This window comes from Accipiter gentilis, chromosome 15 (genome assembly GCF_929443795.1).
Source record: "Accipiter gentilis chromosome 15, bAccGen1.1, whole genome shotgun sequence".
NCBI classification, from domain to species: Eukaryota; Metazoa; Chordata; class Aves; order Accipitriformes; family Accipitridae; genus Astur; species Astur gentilis.
Window position 1 is genome coordinate 22,980,565 of NC_064894.1, and position 19,111 is coordinate 22,999,675.

Genomic DNA, 19,111 nt, shown 5'->3' on the forward strand with positions numbered 1-19,111 from the left:
TATGTCTCAGGTCTCCAGGTAATTAGGTGTCAAAGCTTCTTGACAGCTGGGGCTTCTGTGGAGGGCACATTCCTACTATCAGAGAGGGAGAGGAATTGCAGATTTCATGTTCACATGTAGAATACATTTAAAAACAAACTTGCAGCAAGTAACCTCTGAATTTTACTGCCTTCAGAATAGAGGGTATAACCTGGAAGGATGGCTGTTGTCTTTCACCTCTGAAGAAGGACTTTTCTAATTCGTTGGCTCCTACAGTTCTCACAGTGGAGACATTTTTACAGCTGTGAGAAAAATACAGGTCATTAGCTCAGTACATGATGGATATCAGATACTCTGCTTCCTTGCAAGTATCTTTGCAGCAGAGACCAGTTTTGATACAGATTGTTTCCCCTGAAGGGCTTAGAATAGAATTTGACCACATACAGGACAAGACTAGAGGGGAGGAAGGGAAGAGAGGGAAAGTGAAGGGAAATCAATATCATCAATGTCCCCAACAAGTGAACAGCTGATTCTGGCCAGATTTCCAGGAGGAATATGATGGCAGATAAAATGCAATCATACTGAAATGGATTTGGTGCGATTGATCTCATGATAGTGCAATCTACTGTATTATGAATGAGAACTGCAGGATTACTTTACAGAAGGGGGTGTGTGTGACCACATGAAATATGCTGTTAGCCCCCAAACATGCATGCTCACTGCAGAAACAGAACGTTTGCTTCAGCATTTTTCATGGTTACCTGCTCGTAATTATGCTTTGTAGTTAAGGAGCAACCTCTGTTGCATTAGACATTACCAGTTTCCTTACAGTCACATATAATTTCCTATATGACTTTACTCTGATGTAAAAGTTGATAAAAACATGTTGATGCCTTTACTACTGAATAAATAGGGAAAAAGTAATGGGTAAGAATGAAGGATTTCCATTGCTGGTATGAGAAAATACAGAAAGATTTTCCTTAAAGAGAAAGTTTTTTCTAGGCACAACTTTTACAAATTTTAGTATGTATAAACTGATGCTTATGAATCTTCTCAGACCATGGCTCAGTAATATAGTAAATGGTAATATTAACGTAGGTCTCTCAGTGTGTGGCCAGAAATGCTGCAGACATCCTGCCACAGAGTGAGACAAGCTTACATTTCTTTTTCATCTTTGTTCAAAAAACGTTGGTTGGCTAATCTGCTCTTGCAATATTTTGACTGGGTCAATAGTCTTTCCACAGTATTCTAACTTTGCGCTGAATCAAATATGTTCTGACAAGTGCTGGTGGTGTAAACTATGTGTAAAATCAGGGTGACAGGATACTCTGAGGGGTAGTCTGCATCATATGTTCAGGCTAATTCTACAGAAATGTGTGCCTATGGTCTAAATCAGGTCAGTACTGCTGGGTAATGTGACAGTGTGGAGATCTGGTATTGGTGGTGGTGGAAGCACAGCAACCTTGCTGCACATTTGTACGTGACTTCTCAGACTCATGTCTGAATTTGCCTGTGGAAAGCAATTGCAACAGAGATGAATCTGCTTCCCCATGCAAAGTCCACAGCTGGATTAATTCAGAAGTTTTGTAATGCAAGTTATGTACAAGCAATAGACTAAACAAGAACTTTTAGTTGCAAAGCTGTGGAACTTGGTCTAACATGGCAACATAAAAGAAATTTTGAACGTACTGAGAAAGCCAATACCCTGGGTTTTTAAGAACCCAGAAAAAAGGTTTGAGGGTTTAGGTGGCTTGCCTTACACTAGTTTGCCAATGTTTTTTCCTAACACAAGTACTTCAAGGTACAAATATTACCCCATGAACATTTGGGTTTTTGACACATTAAGGCTGTGCTAAGTCTTGCTAAGATATTACAATGAATAGTCATGAACAGTGGTCTACATCCAGCCTCAGACAAAAAGAGCATGTTAGGCATGTGGAATGAGTAATAAGAGTCCTTGAAAGTGGAGACTGTTTTAATTTACAGCAGAAACAAGTATAAATATGACCCAGAATATGACATGTGCAGCTTTACTTATTCAGGCCAGTGCTGGAGGAAGAGGAAGCACATGCCTGCTGTGGGGAGCTGATGGAGCTTGCACTGCCGTATCGGTTTTGCTTATTTTCTACATCTACAGGTTTGACACTCACATAATTTGCATGGGTACAATTTGCCCACTGATGTCAATGGGAGTAGCATCTGTGTAAGAGTTGGTATATACATGTTTTGGTGCCATTACTGAACACTCTGCCATAGATAAATTAATTTGTTCAGGTGGTGTGTGAGAGGGACAGTTAAAAGTTTCTATATAGTACTGCACCAAGCAGTATTTTCGTAACAGTTAACACCAAACCTTCACCAAAAGGAAGATTGTCCTTTTAGTATAAAATGAAAAAATAGCAAGGAGGTAGTAAGTCACCTGGGCAAAGTGGGAATATGGAAAATCAGAGCTAGTTTTGCTTTACCTCTCATTGTGCTGGTTTTGGCTGGGATAGAGTTAATTTTCTTCATAGTAGATGTTAAGGGGCTATAGTTTGGATTTGTGCTGAAAACAGTGTTGATAACACAGGGATGTTTTCATTCCTGCTGAGCAGGGCTTGCACAGAGCCGAGGGCTTTGCTGCTCCTCACCCCACCCCACCAGCGAGGAGACTGGGGGGGCACAAGGAGTTGGGAGGGGACAGTTGTCCCCAGCTGACCCGAGGGGTATTCCAGACCGTATGACGTCATGCTCAGCATATACAGGTGGGGGAAGAAGAAGGCAGGGGAGGACATTCGGAGTGATGGCGTTTGTCTTACCAAGTCCCCGTCAGGCGTGCTGGAGCCCTGCTGTCCCGGGGATGGCTGAACACCTGCCTGCCCAGGGGAAGTGCTGAAGGAATCCCTTGTTTTGCTTTGCATTTGTGTGCAGCTTTTGCTTTACCTATTTAACTGCATTTGTCTCAACCCATGAGTTTTCTCATTTTTACTCTTCTAATTCTCTGCCCCATCCCAGCAGGGGGTAGGGGGGAGTGAGTGAGCGGCTGTGTGGGGCTGAGTTGCTGGCTGGGGTTAAACCATGCACTCATCTTTTTGCCTTTGAAATTTCTTTCCTGTCATCTGGAAAGGCAGACAGACAGAGAGAGGGAAAGAAAAAAAAAAAAAAAACCAAAAACAAAAAGCAAAGTCCCAAAGCTTTAATAAAGTGTTACATGTGACAGAGCAGACAGACAGCTAGTGAAGAGAGGAGACATCTTTGGCAAAGTGACATTGAGAGCTTTCAGAGAATCTCGCTGTGTTCATGCTGGAGAAATCCTTTATGTGTGCAATAATCTACAGCCATAACCTCAAAAGTTTCTTTCTCTGTCTATCACCTTTCCCCTTCCTGCCACCTTAGTTCTCAACATACCTGAAAACCATCAAAATGAACTGGAAGCCTCTCAGCTGTTTTTCATACTATCAAGTGATTAGATAGACAAATAAAGAAAGCTATGTTTGGTTTTGTTTTTTTTTTTTTAATTCTTGTTCTGTATTTTCCTCCTTTATGTGGCTTTTAGTACTTGGTTGGTTGGGTTTTGCTTGTTTCAAAGAAAAAGCTGTTTTACACTTCCAGAGTGCCATTACCACCAGTGAGCATCAACAGTAATGGACTTCATGTATAATTCATGCAATCAAAACTTTGCAACTGTGCAAAATTGTGTACCCCACATCCTGTGCCTCCAAATCGGCATCCATAAACTGTCAGAAGTTACAGCAGTGTGGCTCACTGAGTGCCCATAAACTGAAGCACTAATGAAGCTGCCTGAACAGCACCATAGAGAGTCATTTAATCAGCCTCTGTTTTTAATTTTGATCCGCTGACAGGTGGCCAAAAGTACCGAAACACTAAAAGGAAAAAAGAAAACCTGATCCAGTTATCGCTAAACAGAATAGGAAACACATAAAGAGATTTTAATCAAGGCTTTACTTTTGATGGCCAAAATTAAAGATTACTTTGAAAATACCTAAGCATTTGTAGTATTAAATATTGAAAATACACTATCCAGCTTAATAATTATGGAATTAGATACGAATTACTGAAGTAAATGCCTTCGAGGCATTGTGACCAGGGAGGTGTGTTATCTCAAATTTACATATGCCTTAGAGTTTTTTAATAAGATTTAAAAATAGCATCAACTTCCCAGCTCCCCAGATTATACTTGTGCTCCTTTTCTTTCTTCCTCTCCCCATTTACACTGATTTGATCTAATCAATGGCTTCCTGAATTCAGGCAGCACTGACTGGGCTGCCTCAAGAGACAAGAGTAGAAAGAGTTTAGTGAAGTCTAAATCCATTCTGTTTTATTAAATGCACCAAGTGAAAACTCAGCTGTGGAAGTCAATGAATGCTTATTTTTGCCATTGAGCCCAGTGAGTGTGGGACCTCACCCATGAGCTGAGCTCAAGCACAGTAAAAAACTGTAAAGAATGATTTTATTCTGTCCACAGCCAGTAATGGGTGGCTTACCTCCATACAATCTGAGCATCACTTCAGTTTTTAGAACATTCTCTATAACCTGATGATAAAAATGTATGCTATCCACATACATTCATAATGTCTGCTTCTTCCTTTCTAAATTCCTTATACCAATATCACCCAGGGGCATAAGAGGTTAATTATGTTTCTGTAAAAATATACCCAATTTTATCATTATGAGGTGTGTCAGCATTCAGTGTTTCTGTGTGGCCACTGGATTTAGGACTTAGACGAAGGATAAATTACCTTCTTTGAATCACTTGTCAAGTTTTCTCCTTCTATCATGTCCTCTCTTATTTGTTCAATCCTATAAAGTGTCCAGCTTTTCAGTCTCACAGCTTGCAGAGTTCCCCCCATGCCTGCATCATCCATTATACTAAAAGCAGCACCTCCAATTCATTTTATTGGGAATTATGGTTGTTGTGAAGCTACTTTGTATGGGAAATTTAATATAAACTAAAAAATCTACAAATAGTGTGCATTCAGATTGCATTGTATTCTGGAATGTCTTACATTAACTATCCTGAAAAAAAGGACCGTGGAATCTACTTAGCCGAGTGAACAGTGTCCACAAGAGAGTTTAGTAGTTTAAATTAACTTCCTCAAAAATTCATGGGAACAGTTTCCTCAGTACCCCTGCACATGTTCCCGTAGTTTATTGGTGTCCCTTGTCTTCAACAACATTCACATCTTAACAGATGGATAGTTGTATTTCCTCTTAGCTTAAGCTTCTGAGTAGAACCAGTGTACAGCCCCTGTGGAGTGGTGATTGAAAAGCCAAAGTAGTAACAACATACAGGATGATAATATGTTTGGGATCAGAAAAGAAATACCATAAACTTCTACTCAGAAGTACATGAAAAAGCATCTTTCTGTCCACAGCTGCTGTTTGACCTTTCCAAAACATGCCTGGATATAACAAAATCCCATTGCAAATCTAAGACAGAAATGGCAGATGCTATGCTTGCAATTCTGCATCTGAATCTTGTATCATGGGTGCCAACTTTTAACTACCTTTTCTCCTTCCTCATTGCTATGAATGAAGTCAGTGGGACTTTGATCAGTTTCTGATTTCATTTATGCACTGGGTTATTCATTCTTCTAAGGTTGCTGCATCTGATTCAAGGGACCTATAAAACATAGAGTCACCTTTATTTCAAGTATGTTTTATCTCATGAACATTCCTAACAATCTTCTATACACAATGAACGAAGATGAGATCAATTCTGGCAATATTGATATGCATAAATCAGCTGAGCAAAAGCACGCTGAACCAAAATAACATTTGGAAGGGTATAAACAGAAATAACTCAGGAATAACTCTTTAACTTCTGCTAGTAGCAATTGACACAACGAGGAAACACACAATGTAAAAACCAAGCCCCTCAACATTTGTACATAATGTTGTTAACCTGTTTCTAAAAAGATCAGTATGTCTTCTATACAGACCCTGCTTTGAAACATAGTGGTCCAGAGTCTCGAAAATTCTGAGCATCCCATAAATTTCTCCTCACTTTTTTAATAGGCTGCCTCATTAATTACAAAAGACAGCAAAAAATGTTTTTTTTGTGAGCTGGTATGCAGATAGTGTTCATCTTGGTGTATGTGTTACATGGAGGAATTTCTGTCAGACACTGCCGACTTTTCTCCTTTCTCCCAGCTTATTAGGTCCTGACTGTAAATGAAAAAGGTTAAAGAAAATTCTGACAGTCATAAGTACAGACAAAACACAGCAAACGTACAAAAATTCCATTGCAGAAAGTTTTGAATTTTCACCCATCTTCTTTGACATTTTTGTCTTCAACTTTGCCTTGTCAATTAAAAATACTGTTAGACAAAGGCTGTGTCTACAGTGATAGAACTAGGAGAATTTCCAGGATATATCAGCACCAGAACCAGAAGTACACTGCCAAGCCTGCACCTTACCTCTGTGTGAAGTGTGCCTAAGAGCAGAAGGGAGCTGCAAAGTACCCTGGGCTTCTTCCCCATACAGTTTTGTCTCAGGCTGTCCCTTGACTGAGATGCGATCAGAGACAAGAAACATCTTGGAGATATCTAGAGCCGGAAAGGAAATGCAACATTCTGTTAAGAAATGCCCTATAAGAAAAGTCTGTATTTCATAATTTGAATCCATAGAACCATTTTAGTTGTAGAAATAGTAGAAAATGACTACCTGAAAGCTACCAAACTGAAGAAAACAATCTAACTGCAAACCACTGAGATCCTATATCTTCTCTACCAAGGAAACTAAAACCCTACTGCCTCTACAGTAAGAGAAAAAACCCCACCTTGTATATTATGAGCTATCCTGTAGATCTGGTGTTCCCAGTGTGTCTGCAGGTCCAAGAGGTGGCAGCAGTAGCCATATGTACCTTCTGTGTTTTGGTAAGTTGGCCAGATAGATTGAAGCACCACAGGGGCTCCATGATAGTGAGTCGTGGAGACTGGACCAGCCCTTTTTAAGCCTAGTACTGGAAGTGGAGGGCAGCCTGAGCTGGAGGCCCTCTGCTTTGCATTCAGATTGGCAAAATTTTTTGTTACGAGGCCCTGGCAGTTGTAAGACAGAACTGTGCTTGCCAAAAGACACTACTGAGCAAGACAATCTGGGCCAGATTCTTTAAGACTTCTTAGTATTTGTGCACTGTATATCTTTGTCATTTTCCCCCCATTAATTTACAAAATTGGTGTATGAAGAAATAATAATAATAAAAATACCCACCTACTTTTTGTCATTAATGTTATGATACCCGGGTAATTTTGGAATTAATCTTAAAATTTTCAGGATTACCAAGACTTCTTTATTTAGCCAAAGTATTATAGAATTACAATTTTTCAAACAAAATTTTACTTTCGCACATCATTTCCATCTTGGCAGTGTAAGAGTTGCACACAGTAGGATCTTCTTGGATGGGTCCTCTTGATAGCTGAACAATGCATGTTTCTCTTCCTCGCCAACAAGTAGCCTCTCCTGCGCTTCTGAATAAATAAAAAGAAACTTGTCATGTTTGCAAGGCTAAATATTCTGGGCCTTCTTGGTTTCTTTTTGTTTCATATATTGCATTATTAATATGCATTTTCTCTGTAACTCCATTCAGACCCCATTTCTGACCTCAGATAAAATGAGCTTACGTGTTTTACATGCCTTTACATTTTTTAATTTCAATTTTCAGTCCTCTAACTGCTGGACACAGTTATGTTGATACTGCAGGGACCATGTTCTCATTCACTGATTTCTCTAACTGTGTAGTAGTCCAGGTAAAACAACTAGATTTTATTTTTTTTTTTACTGTGGGAGTGAATTTGGGATTCAAATCCAACTGTAAGAGTTATGACACATTAAGGCTAAATTGTAGAATGTTTCAAAATATGCTCATATACCTAGGACTTCCTGCATCTCTAATATTTAATTTCTTGCTCTGTAAATTGTCTTTGGTTACTCAATATATAAAAAGACATTAAATGAAACCAAACCTTGACCCAAAAAACTTTGTGGTACTTACATATGCATGCACAGTCACTAATTTTACAAGACACACATAGTGTCTGCATATATGAAAACAGACCTGGCTTCTGTAGTGCTTAGAAATAAGAAAATTATTTGCTGTTTCCGAGACTGTGATTTCTCTTGCCTTTCATGTGTGAACCGGTAAAGTGTTTTCTATCACACCATAAGAATTAAGGTTGCAAAAGTTAATAATACATGCCTGAATCCCGACCAGAACAAGGCTCTTTTATGCCACTTCATGTTTTATGCAAATTAGGTTTTTGCTTGATTTTCTATTGCTAGAATATAATAAGCTTTAATGGACCCAGACAAGAATTGGATTCCAAAAAATTAGAGCTACTGTCATAATCTTTATGGACAACTGAGGAAAGAATGGTAAAAAAGCACATGAGGTGATGGGTGGCAGGATTAGAGGAGGAGAAATTTTGTAAGATGCTTTATAGCAAGTGTTCTGAAAATTCCGATTATAGATATACAATGAGATCTCAAATTATGTCCAGTGGGATGAATATTTTCAGCATTGCTACATAAGTGTTACTATCACAGCTGAGGCAAATTCTGCGAAATGTTTCTCTTCCTCCAGGTTAGACTATTATATCCTTTATGTTCATATTTAATGCCCATTTACCCAAAAATATAAATTCAGCTAGAAATATCTATTAGTAGCAAAACAAAGCACTTAAATATTTAGCTGAAAATGTTAAGGAAGAAGATGAAGTATAAGGACCTGTAAAGACGTACATACCTGTGAAAAGTCTCACTGGGGACTTTATTCCTATCTCATTAAAGTCACTGGGAGGTTTGCAATTATCTCTAGTGGGCATAATAGATGAATTCCTCATCTCATAAAAGGCACTATAAACATTTACTAAATAGTGTGAATGCCTTTGTAGGATTGAGGGTTTTAAGGTCACTTGATGAGTCCTCATTCTATAAATTAGTACATATAATTTCTCCCATTGTCTGTCATTCCTAGGAATGGTCTTTTGGAGACAAAAAAGCTGTTTGTTGTGTTGCGGGTTTTTATTTTTTCAATCACTGAAAAGATTACTTAATAACAATAGGGTGAGAAAGAATAAGAGCTAAATCTGCATGAAAGTGCATAGGCTATATTACTGCCCTTCTTCACCAGATGCTTTCACCAGTCAAAAGATTTCTAGAAAGTAGTTAGAAAACAGACCACTTACCTCAATCTATATGCCACAAAAGATACAGAGCAACAAAACTCCAGTGGAAGCCTTGGTGAACATTTGAATATTTTACCCATTTGTCTTGAAATAAATGATTCTTTCTTAATCATGAAACATACATATTTCTAATGCCCTATAAAGTTTTGTTGGTTGAAAGGTTTTGCAATGCAATTATAACTCTAAAACAAACAAACAAAAATACCAGTTTTTATTTCTGTAGGAAATACCATGAAAAACTGAGGAATTTTGGTCATCTTGTGAATCATGTCCTCCTCCGGTAGCTGCAGAAGTTACAAAAAAATTGTGAAAGATCGATGTTCACTGACATAGACAGGCAAAGATGTCAGGATAGTGGCTTCTCTGTTGGCTTGTTTGATTGCTTTTTAGAATACTTCCAAAATAGGCTTTCCCGCCAGTTCTAATTGTACTGAGCAGTAATGAGTGTCAACAGATTAAAACAACTTTAGTTGACTCAGAAATATGTCAGAGTTGAGCTGAAACAACTGGAACCATGGAATTTAAATGTATCTGTTACATGCTTGGGCATGTAGTCCTTGCTTGCAAGTTACCTTGACCTCTCATGCATGCTACTAGAGATCAAGAGCCTTATTGCATGAGAACTTGGTGGAAAGTCATCCAAGGTAAACGCAAGGTTTGCGAAACATGCTGTTTGTCACCAGAGTCTGTTTATCCCTAATGCCTGATGTGAGAGTGATCCCATCACACTTCTGTCTTTTGAAGAAGCATCTATTGAAATACAACATCCCTGGAACAACCTGGGGCAGACCTGTTGCTGCAGGAGAGCTCACGTTGGCAGATGCAGGTTCCTTTGACTTCCTCTGAAGCTCTTTCAGCTGTGCACTACAATGGTAACGCCAACATTTTTTGTTGTGAAAGACTGATTTTGCAATTACGTGCTCTGATTTGCAATTTAATTTTTAATCACTGAAACACCTGACTATGTAAGGGAGGTTTTTGTGTGATTTCTTTAAATGAAAAGGAAAAGCAACATCCGGCTACCTGTGCATCATTACATTTTAAGATTACCCTATGCAAAATTACCATTATAGACCACTATTTATCCAATCTCTCAGTGTCCTCTGATTTCAATTAAAAATGACGTTATTCTGTGTCTACAGGTCCAAACAACTTACAGTGTTGCTGTTTGAAATATTTGCAAAGTTTCAATCAGAAATGTTCTACATAAGGCGTGTCATTTTAATACTGTGTTTGGGTGCCTCAAGCTGAAAACAGTAAGTATATGATAGGATATGAAAGATTTTCATTCCTTCTATATAATCTCCGTCTCATATTCAGAGATCCCCGCCTACCCTTATTCTGTGAATCATTGCTTTACATTACTCTTATATCAAGGGGCAGCTGTGATTAACAAACTCGTTTTTCATCTGTTGGATTACTCAAACACAGCAGAGCTTTTATGCTCTCAAATACACATATGTTTAAAATTACATTTTGGGGGGGGGGGGGGGGAAGTGTTTAACAGAGTTAATGGAGTAAAATATGGGTTATCATCTTAACATTTGCATTTGAAACAAATATTAGATTGACTCTTTCATGAGGTAACATTTTCATGCCCAAAAGGTATCTTGGACTGAATATATTTATTACCTGTGTCATGCTATAATACAGTAAACATCAATAATTTTGATTACTAATGGGAAATCGTACCATGAGCCTCTTCCATCATTTCTGGATGAGATCGCCATGTCTTGAGAAATCAGCAAGCCTGTAAATGATATTATAGTGCAGTGGGAACACAGGTAATTTCATAATAACCTGCTTAACTTAGGTAAGAGTACATAATAGGTACCAATTAGCTATAGATCTGAATTTGTTTCTATGGAGTAAGAACAAGGTACTTTGCTACTACAGTTCAAATGAAGAAAGAAAAAAGCTATATTACAAAGACATAAGTAGAAAAAGCTATTAGAAGGACTCAGTGATGTTTACGAATAGAAAACAATGCTCTTTGTATGGCTTTCACATAAAAAAAATTAAGTACAGGTCCTACCATCACTAATATTGATCTTAATATTAAGCATTGAAGAAGTATGTAAAAAAAAAAATGGAGCTACATAAAAATCATGGTAATTCTCATTCAACTTAATTACAGGTAGTGATTGTTCTTTTAAGAATGAGTCCAGAAAAAAAAGTCTGTCCTTGATTATATTATGAATGTGACACATAGAAAATTCCATCTCCCTTATTACCTATTTAAATGTAAATATTATAAATTTTTATACTGTACATCTGTTAATACACACCCCCTTAAACACATAAAGGTATTGATATACATTTATCACTTTTCTATGTCTTCACAAAATTCTCTTGAATGTAGAAAACAAAGATGTGTTGTGAATGATGTTACCTGTGCATTCTGTTTTTGTTTGATGTTAGAAATAACATGACATTTTCCTCACTGTCAGAATGATATAAAAAGAATAGCATGATAACAATGCATAAAAATCACTTTTAAAATAATGCCTGACTAGTGACATTTCGATTTTAATTTTGTGGTGATCACGGTTCAAAAATTCACCATTATTATTTTCACTGAATTATTCTTTATCATCTGCTTCTGTTTAGAATAATACACGGAGTATAGTCAGCTCCTACTGAAGTCAGTAAAAAATCCTGACATACATTTTCTGTATAGCTGCAGCAGAGTGTGATATAAAGGACAAGAGATGAAAGATTATACTGTGTAAAGCATCATCACCAAGGCGGTGGAAAGGAGAATATAGAGTTTGAAAGAAGGATCTTTAATTCCTGAAATGCCAGTTTTGTTGTGTAAAATACAGTAAGATGCTGGCAAACGCTCCTGAGCCTGCAAAACAAGATAAAGGTGCTGTACTAGCATTTTTCTAGTTTTAGAGATAGCTTGGGTATTATTACAGGGGGTAAAACAAAGAAGAAAACAAGGAACAAAAAATAAATGAAAACTTGAGCTGCCCCGGCGTGGGCTCCTCTCCACAGGCTGCAGGTCCTGCCAAGAGCCTGCTCCTGCGTGGGCTCTCGAGGGGCTGCGGCTTCTTGTCCCCCTGCTCCGGCGTGGGGTCCTCTCTCCCCGGGCTGCAGGTGGAGATCTGCTCCCCCGTGGAGCTCCCTGGGCTGCAGGGGCACAGCCTGCCTCACCAGGGTCTTCATCACCACGGGCTGCAGGGGAATCTCTGCTCCGGCGCCTGGAGCATCTCCTCCCCCTCCTTCTGCACCGACCTGTGGGGCTGCAGGGCTGGTGCTCTCACATGTCCTCACTCCTCTCTCACACAGCTGCTGCACAGCATTTTTTACCCTTTCTTAAATATGTTATCTCAGAGATGCCACCAGAGTCGCTGGTGGGCTCATCTTTGGGTCCTTTCTGGAGCTGGCTGGAACTGGTTGTGGGGGCCAGGGAGAAGCACCCAACCTCTTCTCACAGAGGCCACCTCTGCAGCCCTCCTGCTGCTGCCAAAACCTTGCCACACCAGTCAGTCATCACAGTGCAACACGTTGTGGCATCTGTCGCCTTTTGGGTGATTTAGATTAAGGTCCTAGTTTTATCCTGTTTACCACTATGTTCTGCAACTTCAACGAGAAGTGAGTTAGAAGCTTGTGAAATTACTGTTACTACTTATATAGGTAGGCTTAGAGTCATGGGCAGGTTAGAGATAGTCATTACATCCAAAGAAGAGAGAGATTTTTTGGTCTTGCAAAGCCTCTCTTTTATTTACACAAAACTTATTGATAAAGGATCAAGACCTCCGGTTCCACACCCCACACCCCCACACCCCCTAAAAAAAAAAGGGAAGAGTTACTGCAGATTCTATCCTACATGCTATGACACTTTTAAATTTCTGTTGTTTTAGATATACTTCTTTTTTGCATAGTATTTAAGAAAGATATTTATCTATTGAAAATGAAATATTTTATATTACTTATCTATTTATCTTAAACTATACAAAAAAATAAAAATATGCTGCATATAATGAACTCACTTCCATTTGTGCATAATGGTGGAGAGTCTTACAGGGAATAAACTATATTCCACTGATAAGCTACTGGTGAAATACTGCATTGGTAACAGGCTCTGAAAAATTTTTCAACCAAACAACATTATCTGAGTTCCTTGCCAGTCTTGTATTTCCACATCACAGTAACAGAGAGAGACCTCTTTGTTCTGGCAACAGAGTTATAGAACAGTTCCTTGACTAATGCAGGCAGATTTTTGGTCACAAAATCACCTTACTATTGGAACTGTTTAATAAAGCATTACAAAATAGACCAAGCGCATAGCCAAACAGTAGCTCCTATCTCCACGCTTAAGTCTTTCAAGGTTATTCTGAACTAGAAATTGCCTCTAAATGTTTGTTTCATAGCCATTCATAGATTTTTCTCCTTGAATGTGCATTGTCTCTTTCTGGATATAAATATTCTTTGCTACCCTGTGGCAATGAGTTCTGCAGTTCCTTTACGCAGTTTGTTCTTTTTGTTTATTCTGATAGATTTTATCTAATGCTTTTGAGTCCTTTAGTTAGGAAGTACAGTAAAAAGACATGCCTCATTTTTCAACTCCATGGCATTTATGATTTTTAAAAATCTATAAAATGTTTTGCAGTTGTCTTTGCGCCAGGCTGAAAAACCCTTCCCAGTTTAATCTTTTCTTACTCAGAAGCCACTGTATTCCTGATCATCCTTACCAGCTTTCTGGGATGTTTTATAGTTCTACTACATTCAATCTGGAATGAGAAAACCAAGATTGCATAGGGTGGCTGAGACGTGTACACTGTGTATATATGCAGTAACACAGTCAACTCTTTTAAAAAAAAAATCATGGACTATGGAGTAGACTGCTTACAGTAGAATACAAAAAAGCTTGCAAAAAGCTTACCAGTCTCTGCTTCTAATGAAAAATCAAGCTAGGAGGCTAGTATTATAATACAGTTATTTACCTGTCTCTGCTAGCTGTAGCTTGCAAAGCTGTAGTCTGTGTGGTAGAGCTGGGAACAATATTAAAATGTGAGATCCAGATTTTTCAGTGCTACTATCATGCAAGCCTAGAATTTCTGGTTGCAAAGTTCAGCTGATCAGTTCAGCAATTATCGTCAAATAATACTGAATGCTTATAGACTAACTTGTATGTCTGTCTTCTTGATAGGCAAGCTCCACATGACTCATATTCATTTGGCAGTGGAAATACAACCCAAATCATTTAGTTCCAACTTGTTTTACCCTAGTGTAAACATATTCAGATTTCTTGTCTTTACAGGTGTTCTTATAAGCCAACAAAGGGTGGTTAGAACTAATTCAATTTCTGTTTGATCATTACCACGTAAGAATTACAATAGGCTTCCAAAGTTGTCATATTTCAGTTTTTAAAAAAATTTCAGCTGCAACCACAGATGTGCTATGCCCCACTCTTTCCCATTTATTCCTAAAGAATGTAGCACAGAATTGATAGGCACCTAAAGAAGTGACAGTACTCAAAAGCATTAAAAACTGCCATCCTGTGTCCTTTACAACTTCACAGTTTAAACTCATTTTCAGGAGGAAGGAAACTGCTGTTATCTTCAGATTAAAAGAGGATCTCATTGATTGTTTACTTTGAACACAAAGTGTTTCCAAAGCAATTAGCAAAATATAAAAAGTAGATTCAGAAGAAAATTCAATAGCTCTGTTGTAAATGTCACACATAGCTGGCTCATTTCTAAACTTTGCCTCTGTTTGATTCTCACAAAGTAAAATGTAAGAAAAATTAAGTCATTAAACTTTTAAGAATTTGACTTCACTTAAAATATGTGATTTTTAATTAGTAAATTAATTTTTTTTAAGTGCAGTATCTACAGGGATGAGTATCTGGGTAATTAAACAAAAGTATTAGTATGATTTAAATTGTACTTCACTAATTTTTCATGCTAATTAATGTCTTCATGTAGCTAGTCACTTCACCTAGATAATGTGTTGTCTGCCATAAATATCTACTCTCTCCCCATTGTGGTATTTAATGCACATCATGAAGTTGAAAGATGGATTAAAGCAGAAAAAAAAAATAAAATCTACAGATTAAAAAAAAGAGGAAGTTTGACGTCCCTAGAATGAGGTTCAACTCTGGTTTAAGAAATGTACATGCATATATATATATATATATAGGTTTCTATAGAACAAGAGAGATCTTGGACTCCTCAAGTGAGTTCCTCCACAGAGTTGAGCATTGCCATTTGAGACATTCTCAGGTATTGGAGACAGGGATGGCAGACATGAGCAGGAACTGTGGGATTTCTACAGCTTTCTGAGGACTCGGTGGCATTTCAAACAGCATTAACCGTGACAACTTTGACTTACACCCATAGTCAATGAAGTCAGTGGAATTTAACTGACCAGCTGTGAATCATAGAAATATAGAATATCTCAAGTTGGAAGAGACCCATAAGGAAAGGATCAACACTATTGTTTAAACAAGTATCTCAGCTTTTCTATGTCTTAGATACCCTAGGTACATCTTGGTTTCCAGCTCCCTCTCCCAAAGCGTGCAGATTTTCCACAGGTTCTGCGCCATGTCTGTCAGCCCTGAATCACAGTAATAGGTATTTCAAGCAACTCATACAGTATTAGAAAACAGTGCTTGTGCAACTGAATCCTGTCCCAGGTATCCTTCTTGGCATGAGCTGAATTGCAGGCTCCATTGCCAGCTCTGAACTAGATCTCTTTAGGTGGTACTGGGACCTTATACACATAATGCTCGTGTAGACACTCCCGTTTAGACACTTGAATTTAGGGGATAATCTTTCTTAAACTGAATTCAGACCCTTCAGTGAGATTAATGCCATTCTGCAATTCCTGCCCAAACTGAAAAGAAAAAGAAATGTTTAACTATACTGCTTCCCTGCTTTCATTCAATATGTTTTCAAGCCACCGTTAAGGATCTGTACAGAGACTTCTACAGCTGCTTCTTTGGACTGATTTGTATTTTGAAGAAACTGTAATAGTTTCACACTTCGTTTTATATATTCTTGAGTTTTAAAAAGTTGAAAAAATAAAGACCTTGGACTGATTTAGGAAACTCTTCACTGGAATTTGTTGAATGAATTCTCCCAGTAAAATGCCCTCTGCAGAAATTCTTCACAAACTCTGACAGACAGCCTCTCCAATGGGTGTGATCATTATAAGCACAACGAGCACAAATTGGGAACAAACACAGTTACAATTCCTCTTTACTACTTGTCTCTAGTGAGGTCTTCAAAAAGGTGGGATAAATTAAGAATTCATTATCCGTACGTGTAAAAAAAGCAGGTTTCATTCCTAAGCTCTCATGATCCAGTTCCGACTGACAAGTGTGAGCATCTAACTTATCTGTCACAAAACCAATAATGCTTAAGATCAAGGCTCAACTACATAAGACTGCAATGGAGAAAATGATTTTGATATCTAAAATCTGTTCCGTTCAGCTGTTCTGCTCAGTTTAGGTGTTATGACTTTTCTCACTTCTGATGGTGTAAGAAGTCAATTTCTGGCAGCCACAGACCACAGAAAAATGTTTCACTTGCAGTAGTCACCATGGCTAGATTAGGCATGGATAAAAACTATTCAAATATGGCTTTCAGTCAAATATAAAAAAGAAATGGAGAAAACTATCTGAAGTTTCTTATACCAATAAGGTATTCAATAGTCTTAAAAAAAAAAAAAAACCACAAAAAAAAAAAAGAACAAAAAAACCCACTGCAAAATGACTTACTGAAATGTATAGATGACAAAAGACTTTAAAATCCCAAACCTTGGCCATTAACTTCCAAGAACGTTGTTGGATTTTCTTGTAGATGTTGGGAAATTAACACTTTAATGATCAGTCATGCAGAAAAGGCTTGGTGTTAGGGGGGACACTGGGAGGCTCACTCCTGGGAGTCTGTCGCTGGTAGGGTGTGCTGGGCTACAGCAGGATGCTGAGCTGCATGAGGAATACTGTGTCCAGCGTTGGACTTCCCAGGTCATGGGATGGGTGAGGAGAAACTACAGAGATTTCAGACAAGGGTTATCAAGTCAGTGTTTAGGGCCTCGGCCAGAGCCAGCAAGGAGAGTTTGAGAATACTAGGTTTAATTTGATGAAGAGGAAGCTAAATGCTGGCTAGCTTCAGCACCTGAAGGGGACATGTAAAGAAGACAACACCAAACTGTTCTCGGCAGTGCTAGATGCTGTCAGAGGGGGCACAGGCTACAAGCTGTAGTTAGGGAGGTTTAAGTTCACCATCGGGAAAAACTTTTCCCTGGGAGGGTACTGCAGCACTGGAACCGATTGCCTCTCTTTTCTTGGATGCTTGCTGGCCTGGGCTAGAAAAAGCAAAGGCTGAGCCAGAGCAGTGTTGATGATAGTCCTGCTTTGAGTGGGAGGCTGGACTAGACAATCTCAGGAGGTTCCTTCCAAACAACATTTCTGTGCTTGTATGAAAATACCAGATGTTTTTTTTTTCTATTCCATTTGCAGCTATTAAATCGTTATGCTTCAGTATTTTAGCATTTGTTTTCAAAATTTTTATTTGAAGAAACTAAATATATTGAATAATGATTATTTTACTGATTTATTTTCCACAGATGTGGAATCTACTTTTCACAGAACAAAAACCCCATAAGAGTATTATTTACATTTGCCAAAACCAAAATATGTCAGCATTTCTGAATGAAAATATTTTAGTGTGTAAATCTAAACCAACAGGTTTTTTTGCTTTTGCTTGCCATGAAAGTGAGCCTAGAATACATATATAAACAACGAAATCTGCCTTTTAAAAAAGGACTGGAATGAATGGCATGAGTTCCAACTCCGAGCACAGCTGTTCTAGAAGGGAAGATTACTCTTCAACTGACACAAAACGGAACGCTTAATTCAGCCTGGCAACTGGAAGGATATTGATTCACAACAAACACACAAAAGTGCAAATACTTCATTTTTGAGACATAGAACCCCCAAAATTTCATCTGGAAAACTCAGTTATGCAGATATTTCATCTTTCATTAAAAAAAAAAAAAAAAAAAAAAAAAAAAGATAAAAATTTCCTGACTCTCTTTGTGTACTACATTTAAATTGTATGATGACAAATCTTTCCACAGTTTCAGAATGATCTATTTTTAGTGTTAAAATTCTACTGAGGTAACCAAGAAAGCTTTAAAGAAACTTAGGTTAAACTATGGGCCATGTCTCTGTTAAAATAGACATCTGAGAATGAATGATAGAACGATAGCACAGCCCAGGTTGAAAAGGACTTCGAAAGATCATCTTGTCCAACCTTTCACGGGAAAGGGAGCCTAGATGAGATTAACACCGTGTCCAATCGCATCTTGAAAACCTCTAGCAAAGGAGAGTCTAGCACATCTCTGGAGAGGTTGTTCCAGTGATTGATTGTTCTTGGTGTAAATAATTTCTTTCTAATGTCGATATGAAACCTCTCCCAATGCAACTTGTACCCATTGCCCCTTGTCTTCTCCATGTGTCTTCTTGTAAGACGTTAAGAAAAGAGTGGAATATTGGAAATAAGGAAAATATAAACAATCATATTGGAAAATATAACACTACTATCACAATTGTACATGCTCTTTTACTTTTCTATCTCTTGTCTCTGCCATTTGGAGAGTGTCTTCTGAGCACAAAGCAAATTTTTCAGAAATACATTATTAACTCATCAATAAAGCACTTCACAAACTTCACCTAGCAGGAGAAATGTCAGACATTGCATACTAATTTGATTAGTACAGTCTCTGAAATGAACATGACCCAAACATTCTCAGATTCTGATCTGTGATAAACCAATCTAGTTTTGAAAATAATTTTAAAAAAACCCACAATTCTGGTATTGTGCATAAGAAAGACACATGAATAAAATGGAGCCAAATATCTCCTGGGATAGAACCTGATGTAAAGCAGTCTTGATTCCCAAGAAAGTAGAAAGATGTGTGTTTTAAAA